Source organism: Pygocentrus nattereri, chromosome 4, assembly GCF_015220715.1.
Source record: "Pygocentrus nattereri isolate fPygNat1 chromosome 4, fPygNat1.pri, whole genome shotgun sequence".
Classification (NCBI taxonomy): Eukaryota; Metazoa; Chordata; class Actinopteri; order Characiformes; family Serrasalmidae; genus Pygocentrus; species Pygocentrus nattereri.
The window spans coordinates 49214445-49233958 of record NC_051214.1 but is presented as its reverse complement, the minus strand read 5'-3'; positions in this window follow the sequence as shown (position 1 = coordinate 49233958).

Below are 19514 nucleotides of genomic sequence, written 5' to 3'. Positions count from 1 at the left end.
TCTTAAAATTGCCTGGAAAGCACCAAAACTCACTTAAGAAGCTCCATAATTAGCTCGTTTGTTTGAATAAGACCCTTGTCGATAAAAGCCTGCTGATCTAGTCCAGCTAAATTAAAAAGCTGTTGTTCATTTTTTTAAACTTTCTTAAACTTTCACTTCTTGCCGTGGACTCATGTTCATTACTGCAAAGCAAGGTCCTTCACTTTTTAATAAAAAAAAAATTACAGGTTAGGGCGTAATTACACTTTATTAAAGAATATTACATCATGAACTTGGAATTTACTGCCAAAACCTGAGCTTTTGAGTACGTCAACATTCCTCTAGCAGTTGTGTGCTTTTCATTAAAACCAGTGTAATTTAACAGTCGCCTCTAAATGACCGCAGGGCTGAAATCTGCTAAAGCACAGACTTTCACTGCCACTGCCAGCTTGGCTTTACCACCACAAATACTGCCCTCGTTACGCCAGATTAGATCAGAGATAACGCCACACTTTCCAGCCATGATCACCTCCCTCATTCTGCTTCAGCTAAACATACAGCTCATACAGAACATGTGACAATCCAGAGCACAGAGTCACTGTCTTAACATCCCGTTTGAATCCATTCACAATAATAAGGCACAATATTAGTGTGATTTCAGAAACACTGCAAAACAGCCAATTACAAAAATAAAATAGATATAAAATTGGGACAATAGATAAAAAACAGTAAGCAGGTTAATAAATCTACTTTGGCCCTATTTAAACATCAAACATTGTGAAATGCTCAGAAAACTTGATGAGGCGATCTTGCTTAACACTCACACGTACAAGCTGAGATATATGATCATGTGTGTTACAAGCTTCAGATAAAACTTTTACCAGCTCCAAAGTCTGTGTTTAATCTAGAACAGCCAAAAACTTCACGTGAATCTATAATAATAACCTCTAATAATCACAAGTCATCTACATATATTCCATAACATGGAATTTTCAATGCATATATTATACTATAAAAGCTATATTTGCGCTATATTTACATATTTTCTTAATAGATATTTAGGGTGATGTGAAAAACGAGATACTCCTGCTTGTGTTAAGAAATTTAATTTAGTAAAAGTTTTTGTTTTTGTTTTTTTTGCTAAACCACTTAAAATCCTTATTACATACTATGCTTATTATTCAGAAACTAGAGGGACTTCACTGTAAACTGGCTGAGCTATTCTGAGATTATAGAAGTGTGAAATAAAACTTCCCTCTGGTGGGGTTTGGACATTTAAGGGGTTAATATTAGCTTTTACATCTTTTGGAATACAACGGCATTTCCAAAAAAGTTGTGACACTGCGCAAAATGTAAATAAAAAAAATACAATGATGTTCAAATCATTTAAGCCCTACATATCACTGAAAATAGTACAAAGACCACCTACGAAATGTTGAAACTGAGAAATTTTATAAATTTCTAAATTCAAATTTTGTGTGATGTTTAAATAAACACCTGGTGCTTGACTAAGAACAGGCCAGTAACATCACTGGGTATAAAAAAGCATGTCAGAGAGCCTTTCAGAAGTAAAGATGGGGAGGGTCTCTCCACTCTGTGAAAGACTGCATGGGCAAGAATTTAAGAATAACACTCTCAATTTAAAAGAACTTCATCTGCACTACATAATAACATGAAAAGTTTCAGAGAATCTGGATAAATGTCTGTATGCAAGGGACAAGTGGTGGTAGTGGAAATCACTGCATGGGCATAGGAACAACTGTTCGAAACGGTTTGTCGCTTCATCCACAAATGTAAGAAAACACAAAGAGGAAAACACATATAAATAAGATCTGGCAATGCTGCCACCTTCTCTGGGCTCGGCTGTGAGCCGTGTCCTCCGGGCTGAAGACCCCTCAGCTTGTTGCCAGTGCACAGTTCAAAAGCCAGTTTTTATGACTGTATAGGGGTCCATTAGTGCGCATGGCATGGGTGATGTGCTCATCTGTGAAGGTACCATTAACGCCGAATTATATATACTAGTTTTGGCAACATCTGCTGCCGTCCAGACGACGTCTTTTTCAGGGAAGGCCTTGATTTTCAGCAGGACGATATCAAACCACATTCTGCACATATTACAGCAGCATGGCTCTGTATTTAAAGAGTCCGGGTGCTAAACTGACCTGCCTGCTGTCCAAACTCGTCACCACTGAAAACATTTGCCGCATTATGAAACGAAAAATAAGACAAAGGAGAAACTGTTCAGCAGCTGAAATCCGATGTTAAGTAAGAATGGGAAAACAATTTACTTTCAAAGCTACAGCAGTTTGTCTCCTCAGTTCAGAGTGTTGTTAAAAGAGGTGATGAAATGCAGTAAACATGTAAACATGCCCAGCTTTTTCAGAACATGTTGTTGGCACCAAATTCAAAATGGGCTTACATTAAAAAAAAAAAAAACAGTAGTTTCAACATTTCATATGTTGTGTTTTTAGTACTTTATGGTTTACATGATTTGCATATCATTGCAACCTATTTTTATTTACATTCTGCACAGCGTCCCAACTTTTTTGGAAATGAGGTTGTAAATGTTTCCTAGTTTTTATGAGCTGCATTGTATATTTCCCTGTGTTTGTGTGTGTTTGTTGGTATTAAAGGGCTCATACTGCTGAAAACCACACTTTCCTCACTTTATTACAGTCAACATGTAGCGTATAAACAAAGTTTCACTCTCCAGTCCATACAGTCCACATTTGGAAACTAAGCTAGAAAAAAAACACCTTCTTTTGAATTCATTCCTTGGTGCTGTCACAAAAACAGAAACAAATACATTAACGTACAGTTACGTGCAAAAGTTTGAGTATCACTGGTCAAATTCCATGTTGTTATTTATTCTCTATGTGAAAATAAGCTACACCTTCTCTACAGTATAATAATATATTTTAAATTGTTCCAACACGGCTCCAGCATCCCCCCGCGACCCTGATGGAGAAGCGGCTTAGAAAATGGATGGATGGATGGATGGATGTTCACCTTTCTGCTGTCCAGTAGGTGGAGCTCTGCGCGATTTGTTCTGGGCTTCTGCTGGAGATCTTCTGAAAGGGGTTTATGCTTTAGTCTCGGTGCAGAGGCTGTCATGATGATGAGAGCTTTCCAGCAGAGAACGGCGTAATCCAATCCTGAGAAAACACCATAGTCGGAGCTCAGGAGTTTGGTCTGAGGAACCCTCTGCAGTGCTGCTACGTTCACGTTCTGCTTATGCCAGAAATAAAGCCACGATAAGCTGATGATTACGTCAAGGTCAAACATCTCCACAATCAGCCGTCTCTGGAATGTCAATAAGCAATTTCTACATTTACAGAATGTCCATGTGTTATTGTCTGTAAGATCCTTTTATATTATCCTGCTTCTATTATATCCTTTCTATTGTTTGCTTCTCCATTCCCTGACAACAAATATTCATGAGATCCCTTTCAGCTCCGCCACAAAAGCCTCCAATCAGTGAAAACGTGCATGTGAAAGTATGATCGTGTCTCAGTGGCAGACATAAAAAGCTCTGCTGGTGTTAGATCTTAAATTTGAGTAGCAAGAGCTCCATATAAAAGAAGTCAGGCCTGATCTCCAGCACCAGCAAGATCAACTGTGGGAGAAAGGAGGGGTAGTTCAATAAGTGTGCTTGTATGATAGCTCTGTAATTTGAGGCAGCTGTGTTGTCGGTGTGTGTGTGTGTGTGTGTGTGTGTGTGTGTGTGTGTGTGTGTGTGTGTGTGTGTGTGTGTGTGTGTGTGTGTGCGCTTGCACTGCTGCAAGTACGCTGGCACAATATGGCTTACATCGTTTTTTCTGTTTGTTTGGTATTGTTTGTGAGTGTTTTGATGTTTCCCTGCTGGCTGCGGAGTTTGTCATCATATCCAGTGAGATAGTGTCTGAAAGAGATTTTCCAGCTGTGGCTCAGGGGTTCCTTGTGGTGGCTGTTTGAGTGACCCTACATCACAGCTATGATGCAGCCTGGAACAGCTGCTTGAATGACACTGCTGCTGCCCGGCTCTCTGGACTGGGGACCTGATCGACGTGACATCGCAGCCTGGGCTTCCTGCTTGGTTGATGCGGCACTGCAGCTGTGGGGCTGCCTGGACTGGTAGTGTTTAGCTGCATGAGGCCCAAAAGAAATTATCCAAAATTACATGGGAAAAATTCTGGTTCCATTGACTTACATTGAAAGTAAAGTATGTTTTTTCCTTCTCCTGTAAAGTTATCATTTTGGAGATACAAGGTTTTCTCCCGACAGCAGCAATATATATATGTGTGTGTGAGTGTGTGTGTGTGTGTGTGTGTGTGTGTGTGTATATATATATATATATATTCACAATAGTGAGTGACATCTGAATGTTCATTGTAAATTCATTATGAAGTAATATAGAAAATTTGGTATTTGTGAATTAGAATCTTATTAGAAGTAGAATCTTCTTGCTTCTTTGTGAAGTAATAGCTTATATGTCTGTTATAAAGTAATGTGAATATATTAATTAATGATAAATAACTCTAAATACAGGGTTAGTTCATAATCAGTGTTAATATGGTTCTTCAATGGTTCTTTTTGAAAAGGGTTCTACAGAGCACCAAAAAGTGTCCTTTTATTATCTGCTTTATAGAATCACATTCAACACAACCTCCATCAGTCTGAAGAACCATTTTACTATGCAAATGACCATTTAAGCATACTAATCATTCTTTAAAGAACTCATACTTCTAAATAAAACAATTCTCTTCACTAAAGAACCTATAAAGAGCCATTTTTTAAGAGTGAAAGAGCTTATAGATGTCTCACAAGCTATCCTTATTATAAAGTGTTACCAACAATTCATATAACATTACAGGGTGTCAATTAATCAATCAACCAATCAATCAACTAATCAGCCTCGATTTAAACTGTTTATACACAAAACAAGAGACCGGAAAGACTAAAAATACGTTTTTGATAGTGAAAGTATAGTAAGGAAAATAAATAAGACCAAAAAGTGTTATAATACATGGCAAATAAAAAAAAAATCCAAGAAAAATAAGATTAACTAATAAAAACAATAAAATAAAACTATTAACTATTATTACTATTTTTAGTAATAAAAAAAAAATTAAACAACTAAGTAGGGACAAAAGATAGAAAAGAAGACATTCCTTAACATTTCTGATTAAATTGTAAAATTTAATCTTTTGGTCCATTCATCATGAAATTTACACACAATGTAAAGGGCAACAGGTATTTTCAAATACAAAAAAGTGGAGATACAAGGTTTTGTTCTGATGGCAGCAATATATATATATATATATATATATATCTCCACTTTATGTACTCCGCTATACGAAATGTATTATATAAAAATTCTTACATTAATATGGAATCAAATCCGGGCCTGGAGTAAATATTTGAGTGACACCAGTGAGCAGACCAGAAAAACCCCGTGGTTAGTTATGCCTTATACATTTGTCTGTGATGAATAGCTTTGGTGGCCACCTCTCCAGCCTTGGTCCTGTGCCTGCGTGTCCTTGGTGAACCCAGAGCTTCCATAAACTGCTTGATTGTTTGTAAGGATAAAGGGACAGACAATGATGGATGGCACCGTGCTTCTAGATCAGCAGAGTTCAAGGAGCTTCTGGCTTATGAGCTTGTTGAGTGTGTTGGGTTTCAAAGGAATGCAGCCAGCTTGCAGTGGAGGATTCTTGCCGGTGTAATGACTTCATCTGAAAGTGCTGGCCTGCCTTACCCATAATGCCTTAACAAGCACAGGACCGTATCATGTCACCCTGAAGGCCAACAGGTCAAATAGTGTCAGTGATCTGAACAAATCCCTGCTTATATGCACTCAGCGTTCATCAGTCTAGGCACTGCAGCATGTTTAACTACATGTCCCACGAGGCTTTGTGGGTCAGTTCTGTAAAACTCAGCAGATAAAAGTCAGTTCGATCATTTAGAAATGATCTAAGAAATTAAATGGTTATGAATACACTGCCTGATGCCTAGTCTGGAGATTTTGCTTGTATTTTTATACATCCATTCATGACAGAGAGGTACACTATATGGCCAAAAGTATAAGGACACCCACCTTAATCATTCAGCTCAGGTGTTTTAGTCTCACTCATTGCTAGCAGGTGTATAAAATCAAACACATAGCCATGCAGTCGACATAGACACTAGTGGTAGGACGTAAACGCAGCACTGTCATAGGATGTCAGTTAAAATGTCAGTTTATGAAATTTCTGCCGTACTTAGAATACAAAGCACCAACAGTGGGGGCAGTCGTGGGCTGGAGGTATATAAACCGAGTCCGTTCTACAGTTTCTCATTAGGCTGAATGAATAACCGGCTCTAAATGTAGGTATTGTGATATAAACCGAGTCCGTTCTACAGTTTCTCATTAGGCTGAATGAATAACCGGCTCTAAATGTAGGTATTGTGATATAAACCGAGTCCGTTCTACAGTTTCTCATTAGACTGAATGAATAACCGGCTCTAAATGTAGGTATTGTGATATAAACCGAGTCCGTTCTACAGTTTCTCATTAGGCTGAATGAATAACCGGCTCTAAATGTAGGTATTGTGATATAAACCGAGTCCGTTCTACAGTTTCTCATTAGACTGAATGAATAACCGACTCTAAATGTAGGTATTGTGATATAAACCGAGTCAGTTCTACAGTTTCTCATTAGGCTGAATGAATAACCGGCTCTAAATGTAGGTATTGTGATATAAACCGAGTCTGTTCTACAGTTTCTCATTAGACTGAATGAATAACCGACTCTAAATGTAGGTATTGTGATATAAACCGAGTCAGTTCTACAGTTTCTCATTAGGCTGAATGAATAACCGGCTCTAAATGTAGGTATTGTGATATAAACCGAGTCTGTTCTACAGTTTCTCATTAGACTGAATGAATAACCGGCTCTAAATGTAGGTATTGTGATATAAACCGAGTCCGTTCTACAGTTTCTCATTAGACTGAATGAATAACCGACTCTAAATGTAGGTATTGTGATATAAACCGAGTCCGTTCTACAGTTTCTCATTAGACTGAATGAATAACCGACTCTAAATGTAGGTATTGTGATATAAACCGAGTCCGTTCTACAGTTTCTCATTAGACTGAATGAATAACCGGCTCTAAATGTAGGTATTGTGATATAAACCGAGTCCGTTCTACAGTTTCTCATTAGGCTGAATGAATAACCGACTCTAAATGTAGGTATTGTGATATAAACCGAGTCCGTTCTACAGTTTCTCATTAGACTGAATGAATAACCGACTCTAAATGTAGGTATTGTGATATAAACCGAGTCCGTTCTACAGTTTCTCATTAGACTGAATGAATAACCGACTCTAAATGTAGGTATTGTGATATAAACCGAGTCCGTTCTACAGTTTCTCATTAGACTGAATGAATAACCGGCTCTAAATGTAGGTATTGTGATATAAACCGAGTCCGTTCTACAGTTTCTCATTAGGCTGAATGAATAACCGACTCTAAATGTAGGTATTGTGATATAAACCGAGTCCGTTCTACAGTTTCTCATTAGGCTGAATGAATAACCGGCTCTAAATGTAGGTATTGTGATATAAACCGAGTCTGTTCTACAGTTTCTCATTAGGCTGAATGAATAACCGGCTCTAAATGTAGGTATTGTGATATAAACCGAGTCCGTTCTACAGTTTCTCATTAGGCTGAATGAATAACCGGCTCTAAATGTAGGTATTGTGATATAAACCGAGTCCGTTCTACAGTTTCTCATTAGGCTGAATGAATAACCGGCTCTAAATGTAGGTATTGTGATATAAACCGAGTCCGTTCTACAGTTTCTCATTAGGCTGAATGAATAACCGGCTCTAAATGTAGGTATTGTGATATAAACCGAGTCCGTTCTACAGTTTCTCATTAGGCTGAATGAATAACCGGCTCTAAATGTAGGTATTGTGATATAAACCGAGTCCGTTCTACAGTTTCTCATTAGGCTGAATGAATAACTGACTCTAAATGTAGGTATTGTGATATAAACCGAGTCTGTTCTACAGTTTCTCATTAGACTGAATGAATAACCGGCTCTAAATGTAGGTATTGTGATATAAACCGAGTCCGTTCTACAGTTTCTCATTAGACTGAATGAATAACCGGCTCTAAATGTAGGCACCATAGGCAGTGGTGGGTGAAGCCTGGAGAGGTCAGTTGAGGTCTACCCTGACGTCTAGGATGTGTGCTGGCTGGTTTTCTTTGCAGGTCGTGTGAATGAAATACGTGTGTGTGAAATGTGTCCGTAAGCAGGCGTGCTGATGTGTTGTGGGTGGATGTGTTGAAGCGGCTTCGCAGTGCGAAACTGTAAAGCTGTCATCTGTAAATCACGCGGAGGGGCTGGTGACTTCAGGCTGGCGCGGGGCAGATTTATGGAGGTGCTCCAGGATCGCAGGGTTTATACGGTCAGCAGAGGGAGAAGGTCTGTTTACTTAGGTGCGGTAGTAATCACCTATTAGCCCCCGTCCGTAGGAGGCCAGCTTCCCGCGGGTTAGATCACTGCAGTGTTGAAAGGAGCTGAGTATGGGAACAGCGAAGGAGCTACTTGTGCAGGACAGGATGGAAGCAATTACCCACCCAGAAGAACTCAGGATCGATCAGCATTTCCCCTCATCGGGGGGCAAAAGTGCACCACAAGGCGCCCCCTGGTGGCAGCGTCTGAGATTTATGGATTGTAGCAACATGTCAACGCTACCCTACCTGCTGTTTTTAATCACTGACCTCCACCAGAAATGTAAAAAGTGCAAAGAAAGCATTTTTAAACGAAGCTATGAGAATTTTAATCTATTAAACGTGGTAGTATGAAGCTAAAATGTACTCAAGTGAAAGTCAGAATGCATGGTCACCATTTAAACATAATGAAATAAATAAAAGTGTTTTAATAACCACATAAAGTTTTTTGCCTGCTGGTATGTGATGTGGGTTCTTTGAGCGATGCCACAGAAGAACCACAGTGTTACTTTATGGTACAGTACACACTTTACAGACTGGCGACATAATCATTATCTGAAAAAATGTTAATGACTGTCAATAACTACATGGTTTATACTTATGCAGTAATAAGAGCAACTAGTTGAATTATTATCCATTTAATTAGTAACATATAAATCATTTCAGCACTGCAAATGTTGATATAAAGATAAACGATAAAAGTTCTTTATGCTCACACGTCTAATTTCACTACTGTTCTTTTATTGTTGGACCAAAAGTGCTTCTTCAGATGTCACAATGAATTTCAACAATGTATACTAAACATCTTAAATATCCCAGACCTGCCAACAGGCCCAAATATTTATTAAACACATGTATAACTCAAGAACAACTTTGTCTTATAGACAGTCTAGTTACTGAGTAACGCAGCCTAGAATGTAAAGGAGTGTGGGGCACATTTTAACACTGACTTTTACATTGTTATAGAAGATCAAGCAGCGTGAGCTTCTGGGCACAGCACCACATTTCCCAGCCCTGGTCTGCCACCAGAAATCAGAGAGATTCTTCAGTGTTTTAGAGAGATCTGAGCCAAAGAGTGCTTTTCAGGACAGGCAAGTCATTTTTTTCATCACAAGTTTTTTTCTGTTACTGAGCTGTTTGTGTGAATCACAAAATCCAACCTCATTTTACTTTAATCATCATCTTGTTTCCTACAACGCAGCTCCGTTTTGAAGCAGCTGACAAGATCACAGCAAGTGCAGCTGGGCTTCAGCACAAACCTCCGTACTGCGGGGTTAGTTCTTACTCTGTGCTACAGCTCAGACACCTTTAGTAAACAAAGACTAATAAAGTACATTTGATCTTTTTTTACTCTGCATGTTTACACAGATTTTAAAATGAAAGAGAGGAACATCTGAAAACAGATTTTCTTCTACTTTATGAGGGACTTTCAGACGTTTTAAGTAAGTATATTAATGACGTTGAGGTTATCAGCTGGTAAAGCTGCAGTTATTCAGAAACAATGTCCCATATTTTACTGCTGTGTGATGTTTCTGATTTGCTGTATCTTTCAGTTGATCAGCCTGTCTGTCTTATAGCTGATAATGTGTAATGCAGTACGGCTGGAAAATGCACTTCTTACAACATTAGAATTACACTGAATTAACTCTGTTTGCACTGGTTGACTGACGACTTTTCGAGCAGGTGTTAAACCGACCCGCTGTTTGTTACGGTGAACCCACCCATGGGCTAAACTGTAACACTGTGCTTCACTGTACAAGAATGATAATGAATAAGAGCTGGAAAGTTCTTCTAAAGTTCTTATAAAGAGGTGAAAAGTTCAAGTGTTCATTTGTAGCAGAGATGTTTATGTTTCTTGCATAAAAAACAATGATTATTCCAATTTTAACATGCTTTATGTAAATTTTTCCAAAGCCAAAATGAGTTAGGTCATCCCCCCAGTCCCCCCTACCCCTCTTCTACTCCTGGCACCTCCTGTTTTCTATATCTCTGGCTTTGTGCAGCGGCTCTGTGGAACACTCAGACAATCATCTCTTACTGGATCATCTGTGCAATCATGAATCATCTCGGGGCTTAGTCTCATATTCGTACGTCCTGTTTATTTGCTTTAAGAACTCTCCCTCAGCTGCGGTAGAGATCTGGAACAGAGACCTACACGCATTCGATATTTCACCCAAATGGGGATGTAGCTTGGTGCATCATTTATACATCTTCTAAGAATTTGTCTCATCGGTTAGTTCATTTTAAATGAGCTCACAGGATGTATATCACTCCCTGTTGTGCTTTTTTGATTAAACTTTCAACTGACAAAAGCTGTAACAGATGTCCGCTGGGTCTAATTGCAGATTTCATGTCGCTGCTGCCGAAACAAAACCTCCTTTTTTTTTTTGTTATTTTTGAGTTTTTGACATCATTTGAAAACGCCTGTTGCCCTTTTACATTGTGTGTAAATTTCATGATAAATCACCCCAAATTACTTGGACAAGAAGTCCAGTTCCATTGACTTCCATTAAAAGTAAAATATGTTTTCTCCTTCTCCTGTAAAGTTGCCATTCTGTAGCTTTGTGATGTTTTGGTCATGTTCAGTTGTAAAGACCTCATGGTTGTGTGTCCAGCTACGTATTTATCTGTCAACATTCCTCTGGAATCCTTCTGCTTTTTGATGATTCTCATTCAGGGTTTTGCAAAATCTACTGGCCTGTTGATTAATTAGATTTTTAAAAAATAAAATAATCTTCCTTTGGCTCGGCTGATCCTTCCAACACACAGTTTTAATAATGAATTGTCTTAAATGCTGGAGTTAAGGATCAGCACACAGACTGCTGGTCACCATAGCAACACAGACAATAGTCTAGCCAAACTAGTAGCTAACAAGAAATAAAGAAAGAAAAAAAAAATCAATAATTTGGAGATTAATGGACTTATTTACATTCATAAGCACACAGCTGGTTTCGTGGTGAAGCTGGAGACTGATTTGGGGCAGTTGTGGGCTGGAGGTCAGGGAACCAGCCTTGTGACCGGAAGGTCACTGGTTCGAACCCCAGCACTGACAGTCCATGAATGAGGTGTCCTTGAGCAAGACACCTAACCCCCAACTGCTCCCCAGGTGCCTTGGATAGGGCTGCCCACCGCTCCGGGCAAGTGTGCTCACTGCCCCCTAGTGTGTGTGTGTGTTCACTAGTGTGTATGTGGTGTTTTGCTTCATGGATGGGTTAAATGCAGAGGTGGAATTTCCCTGTTTGTGGGATTTAAAAAGTACCACTTAAATGTTGAGAGACATTTTACAAGAAACTGTTCTACTTTTGAGGACATGATTCCTGCTGGAGAAAAGCAGCTACAGCTGGGCTAAAGCTTAAAGCAGAGCAGAGAAAATCTGTGGTTTTGTTTATATTTTTTTAGCCTTTACTAGAACTTTAGCACATACTGATACACATTTACAGCCAGAATGGCAAAATGGACATAAAATGTTGTGGCTCCCAAGGTGGTTTTATTTTTGTTGAAAGGAAAAAATGCCTCTTCTTAACATTCAGGTTACGTACATTTAATGCATAATGTACAACAAAGGAAGGTCATGCTGGCAGCCTTAACTGTGGCCAAGAAATCCATCATGAAAGGCTGGTTTGACTGCAGTCTTTCTTTATTATGACTATGATACAGATATTTTCTGGACAGTTTTATCCTGAAGTGAGCGGCAGCCAGATTCTATAATGCTAAATGGACTGATGCCATTAAATACATAAAGAGTCTGTAAACACCAACATCTTGTATACGCTGAACACTTTTTTTATCTATAAGTCTTTTTCCTTTTTTTGTCTATGGCTGTGTTTACATGCAATGATTTTTGCTAATCTGACTGACCGCATTCCGATTATAGATCAAGACTGAGGTGTTTATGTGGTCACTCTACTCATCAATCTGACTGAAAACATCCATTTACATTCACACAAATAATCCAATCCAAAATTTACGTGCACTTACCATGACAACCAGCATGACGTGGGGTCCGGTCAGAGTGAGATGAGCAGCAGTGAGCAGTGCTTGTGTTCTTAATTACTTTAAAATGACGTCAGACTCAGGAAAACGTCCCTCACATGTCCTTATTAAAGAAGAAGAGGAAGACGTCGTGTTCTGAGACGCATAAGCCGTCCCACCGCCGTGTTTTAAAGATCAGAGCGTGAACTTCACCTCCTCTGTAGACGACTTTCTGCTCCGTCATGTTGAACACTGTAAACTTTATGATATGTAGGCACATGCGCAGAAAGTCCTTAAACATTCCAACTGGGAATATAATTGGATATATGAAATTCGCTGCTATTATTCTTCCATTTAACGGATGATTTACAGGGTCACCCAAACGGCCTCAGATGGACTGGTCTATTCTGGTTTGCTCTGACATATTCTACTAATTTGGCTACATGTAAATGTGGTGACTGACGCGTAGAGACTGTTGATTGTATGTTAATTTTAAAAAGACCACTAAAAAGTTATTAACAAAAAATCTTACACTTTTAAAAACAACGGTTCTTCAAGAGTTCTTTAGTATAGAAAAAGTTGCTATATAGTACAGTAGAACCATCAATCCTCAAAGAACCCCTTGCATAACTGAAGGGTTCTTTGCATCGAGCAATGGTTCTTTAGATTAATGGAGAATGTGTTCTGCCATTGTTACGATAAAAGCAAGTTACAATATAAGAACCCTTTGGGGTGATATATAGAACCCTTTTCAAAAAGGCTACATGTAGAGCCATCTAGATCACATTCTTCAATCTGAAGAATGATTTTATGATACAAAAACCCTTTAATTATGCGACGAGTTCTTTGGGTGTCCGCGGTTCTAATTAGAACCGATTTCTTTCCTAAAGAACCCTCAGAGTATCATCTTTTTTAAGTGTATGTTCAGTAAAAGAAATATGCTCCAAATATGGAAAGACATATTTTTGAACATGTAACTTGAAAATTTACTTTGGCATGAAACCAAGGACTGGGTTTAGCAAACCTAGAACGATCTAGAACAAAGTCAGCTCTGTCCCCGCAGTGCAGAAATGATTTTCCGTCACATGTTTCTGCAATGGCGCCTGAAATGGTAGATGTGGGATCTCCCTGTGAGAGCATTCTTTCTTCTGAAGCGAACCCCAGCTCCTCGCGCTGACTGATGAGGAGCTCTTAGTCATTCAGATCCCGAATGGCAGAGCTCTCATTAACAGCTGTGCGTATTTTGGCCGGCGGTTTTTCTGGCCCGCTTCTCTGTCCTGTTTGTGATTATACAGCCATCCAGTCCAGTAGAGGGAGCGCAAGAATGCAGCAGGAACTCCCTCCAGTGGCCCTTGGCGTTCAGATACGCTCATTAACACATACCAGAGGTTGTGGTGGAGACAGCGAAGGATAAAGTGTGACAGCGTGGTCATTTTACAGCCGCTTTCCACTGACGCCAACACAGTTTGTACATCGTTATTGTTATGGGGTCATGGCTCGGCAACAAGCCGAGGGCTGAATAGGTCACATCATTAAAAAAAATAAATAAATAAATGAAATCTTCTGTTTGAAGTCTGAGTCAGACTAGAGATTTACATGGATAATCCAAAAAAGGATTAATCCAGGTATAGATACTCAGACTGTGATTAATCCAGGTTTAAATACTCAGGTTGTGATTTACCCCTTACATACCCAAGGTCTGCTGGTGGGCCCAAAGTTTAATACATACTTCTATAAATTAAGAGTAGATTATTTGGCTTGCTTTGAAGTCCCTGTAGTTACTGGATAAAGAAATTTACTGTGTAATAAACCTTGGATTATAATTAATCCAGGTTTAGATACTGTGGTTGTGATAAATCCAGGTTTAGACACTCAGACTATGATTAATCCAGGTTTAGAGAGTCAGACTATGACTAATCCAGGTTAAGATACTGAGGCTGTGATAATTCCAGGTTTAGATACTCAGACTATGATTAATCCAGGTTTAGAGAGTCAGACTATGACTAATCCAGGTTAAGATACTGAGGCTGTGATAATTCCAGGTTTAGACACTCAGACTATGATTAATCCAGGTTTAGAGAGTCAGACTATGACTAATCCAGGTTTAGATACTGAGGCTGTGATAATTCCAGGTTTAGACACTCAGACGATGATTAATCCAGGTTTAGAGAGTCAGACTATGACTAATCCAGGTTAAGATACTGAGGCTGTGATAATTCCAGGTTTAGATACTCAGACTATGACTAATCCAGGTTTAGATACTGAGGCTGTGATTAATTAAGGTTTAGATACTCAGATTGTGTTTAATCCAGATTTAAATACTCAGACAGTTAATAAAAGATTAGATACTTATTCTATGATCAATCCAGGTTAAGATAATCATGCTGTAATTAATCATGGTTTAGGCAGTGAGACTAAGATTAATCCACATTTAGACAGTCAGACTGTGATTAATCCAGGTTTAGATACTGAGACTGTGATTATTTCAGATTTAGACACACAGGTGTTGATTAATCGAGGCTTAGATATTCAGACTGTATTTATTCCAGATTTAGATACTTAGGCTATTATTCATGCAGGTTTAGATATTCAGACTGTGACTAATCCAGATTTAGACTCACAGACTGTGATTAATCCTGGTTTAGACACTCAGACTGTGGTTAATCCAAGTTTAGACACACAGTCCACGATTAATCCCAGTTTAGATACTGAGGCTGTGATAATTCCAGGTTTAGATACTGAGGCTGTGATAATTCCAGGTTTAGACACTCAGACTATGATTAATCCAGGTTTAGATAGTCAGACTATGACTAATCCAGGTTTAGATACTGAGGCTGGGATAATTCCAGGTTTATATACTCAGATTGTGTTTAATCCAGATTTAAATACTCAGACTATTGTTAATAAAAGATTAGATACGTATGCTATGATCAATCCAGGTTAAGATAATGCATCATGCTGTGATTAATCATGGTTTAGCCTTGGATTTAGACAGTCAGACTGTGATTAATCCAGGTTTAGATACTGAGGCTGTGATTATTTCAGATTTAGACACAATTAATCCTGGTTTAGACACTCAGATTATGGTTAATCCAAGTTTAGACACAGTCCATGATTAATCCCAGTTTAGATACAGAGGCTGTGATTAATCCAGGTTTTTACACCCCTCTAGCCCACGCTTGGCATTGTTCATGATGACCCTGGGCTCATGCACAGCTGCTCCAGAGTTTCATTTTATTGGTCAACGCTTTACTATTAAGATTGTATCAGATGTGTCAGAAGGACTGCCTAGATACTTCTGGACAGACAATGTGTACATGGCACAGAAGAATACCTTGAAAGGACTTTTGCCACCACAGGAGAGAGATGATAATCAGATATCTCCTCTTCTTCTGGTTATCCATAATGCATCGCTCTTCTTATTTGCATTTTGTCCACGGTTCAGTCTGGAATAGCTTCTCTCACTGATGGCTTCTTCAATGCAAAAACATTCAGGCTGGTTTGATTGGTTCCAGAAAGCAATGGGATTCATTTGAAACGTTATTAGTGTGGTAATTTCATGCTTTTATAGACTTCCGCCAGAGAACATACCCCACATACATGCTTCACATTCGATTGTAAGCGATTAATAGGCACAAATCAATGACAGTAGTTGACACAGACGTTTCAAATAACATTTATAATGGTTTAGTCTGGGCATTGGAGCACTAAATAAAAGATTGCACATGCTTTCATTGCTCCTTGCAGTCTCAAAAGTCATGTCTGGATCTGGTTTAGACCTGAAACTCTGGTTTAGTTATCATTTTGCTAAGATGACAGCTTGAAATGGAATTACACAGTTACATAAGTAACTACTTAGTTATGTAATGAAGTTACAGGTTCGAATCTGATATTTTTGTTTGTTTTATTACCCAAAACATGGAAATAAATAGTATTGACATTTTTTAAAACAAGGTATCAGGACATTTTAATCAAGTTTATATAATTATAAAATCACCATTGCTACTTAAATGTGGATGTGGTATGAATTGTAACCGTGAAGTGAGCTGAAGTAATAAAAGCACGAAATATCATTAACCTGTCAAGTGATGATAAATACACTAATATACAGTACTGTGCAGAAGTCAGAGACTATCCTTCATTTATATAAACAGCAATTTTGCACAAGTCATGAATGAAATATACAATGATCCACTTGCATCAGGAAGGAGAAAGTCAAAGGAAAATAAATGAAAGAAATGATTAAAAGCCACAGAGAAAATGGGACTCCTAGCAACCACCTGGAAGACCTGGTAGACACCAAAACGGTTCCCATCAGATAAACAGCACTTAAAGCTTTCATCTTTGAGAGAGAGGAGAAAATCAAGTGTCGCTCAGCGTTATGGGTCTGAAAGGATGTGTAGCTGTCAAGAAGTCCTCACTGAGAAAAGGAGATGGCATATCAAACAATGAAGCTGGACTGTGGACTGACCGCTCCAGAGTCCAGACCTCAACACCACTGAATGTGTTTGGAGTTTAACCAACTTCTAAGACTGAACTTTGCAGATTCTTTGAAAAACTGAATTTGAGTCTCCTGGAAGGAATGGAAGCTGTAATAAAGGTACAGAGTGGGCAGCTATTCCAGTTATCCAAAAGTCTGGTTTTGGTCTTGAGACTTTTTACATACTACGGCTTATTATTCAGTAAGTACAGGGACTTCATTCACCATGACAAAGTTATTCTAATATTATTGCAACTCAACTAGAAATGTCAAAACTTCTAAAGACAATCCTGAAAATAGTTGACTTGATGACCATTAACCAAAATCAAAAGCTGTTTTTCTGTTGGACCGGTAATTATCTGTCTTGTTTTGTTTATGTGGGACCTTGTTAATTTCCTGAAATATGTAGCCAACGTAGCACACAACCCTCTTAAAAAGAAGGTTCTTTAAGGATTCTTTCATAAAGAAAATGGTCCTATATAGAACCTTAATCTGAACAACCATTTCACCATGCAAAGAACCGTTTAATTAGAGTGTTCATGGTTGTGTGGTTAATATTAGCTAAGCTGTATTTTTATCTTGTATGTAATCTGTGTGTATATGTTCGTAGGCTATGTATTATGGAGCAGTGGCTTAAAACTTTCTGTTTTCCTTATGAACCCAGGGTCACACTTTATGTGGATGGTCCCCTGTAGGTGGTCTCCATACTTACATTATTAACGAACTTTCTGGTGATACTCAGTTGATTATCATAGGTTAAGATTAGGTTTAGGAGTGGGTGAAGGTGTATCTTAGAGGTTAGGGTCAAAATTTTTTGGAATCTTTCACACAACAACTTAGTTTGTTGAAGTTAAAGTTAGTTAAAAACAGAGCATCTAGAAAGCATCTACAGTGGACCAGCCAAATAAAGTGTAAAACCTGTTGAAATAGCTCATTTTAAGTGATAACTTTTTGAGAGTGACTCACAGATTCTGGTCAGAAAGGTGTGACAGTAAGAGATGTTAGAGGAAACTTCTGGGATGGTTGCATCAGTGATTAAAAGTCATGTATAGTCGTCTGCTGTCTAAAGACAGCCCCGAGTATAGATCTAATTGGTTTGAATGAAATCCCTGCTGTTGTTTTGTGCAGTTGGGACTCTAGCAGAGGAGGAGATTTCACCAACAATGGGGAAGCTATCCATAATTTACACACATATAAAGGAGCCACAGAAGGTTCTTTAGAGTGACACCACTGCAGTCCTCAAACTCTGTCGATTCAGCTCATCAGCTAATTGGCAGAGCTTATGTTAACTAAATTCAGAGTGTTAGGAGAGGGAGATGCTTATCTCAAAAGAAACTCAGTGACTCAAGTACTTTTCTGCAGAAGGTTCTCTAAAGCAGAGGTTCCCAACACCTCACTGCAGGCCAAAGCCAAGTCATGGATTGTTTGGTACTGGGCCACAACAATAGGGCAGTGAGAAAGACGGCGGCTGAAATGTGCTGCTTTATTATCATTAATGTAATCGTTACTATTACACCGCAAAAAGTGGCATCTTGACAAGTGAAATGATCTTAAATCTGGTCGATATATCTAATATTTCCCATTTTGATATGGTTGTGCATGTATTATAAGGTTATTTAGCTTATTTTTAGAAATGTTTTACTTGTTTTAAGTAATATTATTAAGTGAGATTATTTCATTATAATGGCAGATGATGTTGCTGGTTTAAGCAAATTTCTTAGAACAAGCAAAATTATCTGGCAACAAAGATCATTTTACTCAATGAAATTACCTAAAACAAGTACAAAATGTCTATAAATAAGGTAAATAATCTGAAATCAAGCTTACATAAATCTCAACAGGGGAAATATTAGATTTATTGACTATATACAAGATCATTTTACTTGAAAAAATGTCATTTTTTCAGTGTATAATAACATTGTTTTATATTTTATGGAATTTCTGCATACATTTAATTCAAGCATGATGATTGGTTGGTGGGCCTGTATAAGGTCATTATGGACATTGTGGCCTCACTGACTCCCACCCAGGTCAAAAATCAGTCCATGAAAACCGCTGTGGGCTGTGCACTGGTTTGAACTGGGAAAATGTTAAAAAGGTTGGCAATGCTTGATTTTTCCTAGAAAGGAACTTTTATTTTTAAGAGTACAGCGTTTACCAAGCCCTGCGATGGACTGGCAACCTGTCCAGGGTGTATCCTGCCTGTATCCTGACAGCTGGGATAGGCTCCAGCACCCCTCTGTGACCCTGTGGGAGAAGCAGCTTAGAAAATGTATGTGTGTGTGTGTGTGTGTTTAACAAATGTGACCTCAGTTGGCCTGTATGTGTGCACTATATAAGTTTTTGTAATAAAGTGGCCAGTGAGAGGAAACACAAGGTAGGTGTTTCTAATAAAGTGGCCAGTGAGAGGAAACACAAGGTAGGTGTTTCTAATAAAGTGGCCAGGGAAAGGAAACACAAGGTAGGTGTTTCTAATAAAGTGGCCAGTGAAAGGAAACACAAGGTAAGTGTTTCTAATAAAGTGGCCAGTGAGTGGAAACACAAGGTAGGTGTTTCTAATAAAGTGGCCAGTGAAAGGAAACACAAGGTAGGTGTTTCTAA